Raw genomic sequence first — 3,526 nt, 5'->3', positions numbered from 1 at the left:
AAAATGTCATGAAGATTGAATTTTCATTATAATATATTACCCATTTCAAATACTCGAGGATTGGGGTGTCCTAAAGATACTCGTCAACCCATTTGAATACATGAAGATAATATACTATAATGTTTGTCTAATCTTGAATATATCTTGACGTTATTAAAAAGGTCATAGATCCTTATCCATTCTTGAATATACAGAAAGCCAAGTCAAGGACTTTCTTGAAGCGGCTACACTTCACATTCATATAGATGATTCTTTTATTCTTGCACATGTATATGCAATCTTCAAAAGAATCATTAAGAAGTTAAATATCATCCTATTAACACTTGGAAGTATAAGCACATACCATGGGATGATAACATGTGCTTCAATTTCCACTAAAATCCTCTTCCACATTGAATTCAACTTTTAACGTTGTATTAAAGGGGAATTGGGCATCTTATTTCTAGAATTTTAGAGGGATTTTAAAACCCATCCCAATAGCGCGCACTTGTATACCAGGTCCCTAGCTAACCCCTTGAGGTCGCATAAGAGGTTGTATTGACTTTGAAAGTGGCATAGATTGTGTCAGTCAGCCTGGTTATATGAGTCATGTTATTAGTACTGTCTTATTTGATAATCTGGTGCTTAGTTAGCATGTTACAGTTTTGTAAGTGTTAAGTCAAGAGCCAATATCAGGCGTACACGCCATTAGGTGAATTTTCAAGGTGCTTTGAAATTATAAGACGTTTGCTTATGTGTGAACCGTGTTCTCAATATGTATCAATATCTATTAAATGTACTATGTATTTGAAAAAGGAGATATGTATAGAATACGTTTTAACTATTTTAATTCATTTTAGCATTGTTGGAACAACCTTGATATGATACTTCTGTATTACTATTTAATTCAACATCATCAAATATATACATAGGACACCAATATATATAGAGTACGAAGGGTTACAACCCTTGTAGACAACATATACATCGTTTCCTACATGACAGTTAAATAACTGTTAGAAACAGTAACTACCACATGGCAAATAGGATGACTAATGGTCAACCATACCAAATTAACATAATCAACCATGTCTAGCTTAATTTTAACACACCCCCTTAAGCTAGCAATGGTTGGACCTTCAAACTTTCCTTCATGATTCTGAAATTCCATTGAAGAGCTTTTGTAAAACAATCTGCAAGCTGATCCTTTGTTCCACAAAATTCAATTTTGACTTCACTGTTTGATACCAATTCCTGTATGAAGTGAAACTTCATCCTAATGTTTTTGCTCTTTCCATGTAATACTAGATTTTTTGTTAGAGCAATGGCCAATTTATTATCACAAAATATTGTAGTAGGTCCCTCTATTTTGTGCTCCAATATATATAGGATGGCCCTCAACCATAATGCTTGGCAACCAACAATAGAAAGTGACATATACTCTGCTTCAATAGAAGATAAAGCCACTACACATTGTTTTTTAGACTACCAAGATACTGGACCTGTTCCTAGATTAAACGCATACCCTGTTGTACTTTTCCCATCATCCATGTTTCGTTCAAAGTCACAATCACTATACCCTATGAGCTAGAAGTTTTCTGTTTTTGAATACGCATATCCATTATTTAGAGTCCCTTTAACGTATTTCAGGATCCTCTTCCCTTATTCCCAATGACTGACTTTGGGAGATTCCATAAATCTGCGTATGATGCTGAAAGAAAACACCAAGTCTTGTCTAGTGGCAGTTAAATACATAAGACTGCCTAATAGACTTCTATACAAACTAGCATCTACACTTTCTTCTTTACCATCCTTACAGAGTTTTAGTCCAAACTCCATGGGAGTAACAACAAGATTAGACTGTCCCATGTTGAACTTATCAATCAAGTTTTGAGCATACCTTTGTTGTAAAATTTTGATCCCTTCTTCATCTTGTCTTACTTCAATTCCCAAGAAGTAATGAAGTAAGCCCATTTATGTCATATCAAATTCACTTTTCATGCTTTCCTTGAAGTCTTCTATTAGTTCTTGTGAGTTTCCCGTAAAAACTAAATCATCTACATAGATGCAGGTAATTATAATCAAACCTTCAATCTTCTGAGTGAAGAGAGTATGTTCTTGTGGGCATTTGTTGAAACCATTTGCCATGAAATACCTTTCAATTCTACTATACCAAGCACGTGGTGCTTGCTTTAATCCATATAATGCCTTTTTCAAATGATAGACTTTGTATTCTTCACCCTTCTTTGTATAACCCTTAGGTTGATCTATGTATACATGCTCTTCCAAGTTTCCATTAAAGAAATATGACTTTACATCCATTTGATGTACCTTCCATTTGTTCTGCGCAGCCAAAGCTAAAACTATTATAATTGTTTCCAATCTAATCACATGTGCAAACACCTCTTGGTAATCAATTCTATGTTTTTGTTTGTACCCCTTTACCACCAATGTTGCCTTATGCGTATCAACTTCACTTTTCTCATTCAATTTGGTTTATAGATCCACTTAACTCCAATGGATATATGATCACTTAGGAGATTTACAAGTTCCCACGTATCATTCTTCATAATGGCCTCTATGTCCTTGTCCATAGCATCCCTTCATTTTTCTTCTTGGTAGGCTTCTTCAAATGACAGTGGATCTACATCACAGAATAATACAAAATCTACAATATCATTGAATTCCAAAAATTTTGGATCATTGTAGATGTCCCTTAGGCTTCTATATTCTCTTTTTGGTTGACTATTAGTGGATAACACTTGAGTATTTGGAGTTTCTGAGATTTGTGAGGTACTGAGAGTTGTTGGAAAGCCTGTTGGAGAATATGGACCGGGTTATGCTGTTGGAATTTGTTAGCGATTTGTTTCAATTATATTTTAACATATTATAATTGATTCATTTTTCAACATATTATTTTTGGTAATTTTATATTTTTATTAGCTATTTTTTATCAAAAATAATTTGTTTATCAGTTAACTTATCAGCTACCGATTAACTTATATACTAACAACTAACTTATCAACCATCAACTAGTTTATTAGATACCAGCTAATTTATTAGTTAGTTCGAAAAACATAGCCTCAAGGGTTAAACTTTCACGTAAGTAAATTAATTAGATAAAAATTAATAGGATAGAATTTTCCAAAACGGAAAGCTTTTAATTTCTCCGAGAAAAAGCGAGTTTTAAACTTAACACTAATTTATTTTCGTAATTGATGATGTAAAATAGCGTGAAACAAATGTAATCTATACTATCTTATAAAACATTTGGCTAAAACTCTTAAAACTCTTAAAAACTCTTAAACTCGTTCATCCCTATCCGATTTCATCCCATATCTGAATTCGTATAACTAACTGCARATAAACACAATCAAATACAGGATAAACATTTCATTTTAAATATAAAAAATCTAAAATATAATTAGTATATCTATACTATCTTATAAAGCATTTAACTAAAACTCTTAAACCCGTTCATCCCTATCCGATTTCATCCCATATCTGAATTCGTATAACTAACTGCAGATAAACACAATCAAATACA

Source organism: Cynara cardunculus, assembly GCF_001531365.2.
Source record: "Cynara cardunculus var. scolymus isolate 2C chromosome LG 13, CcrdV1, whole genome shotgun sequence".
Lineage (NCBI taxonomy): Eukaryota > Viridiplantae > Streptophyta > Magnoliopsida > Asterales > Asteraceae > Cynara > Cynara cardunculus.
The sequence above is the reverse complement of the archived record's forward strand: the minus strand, read 5'-3'. Positions refer to the sequence as shown.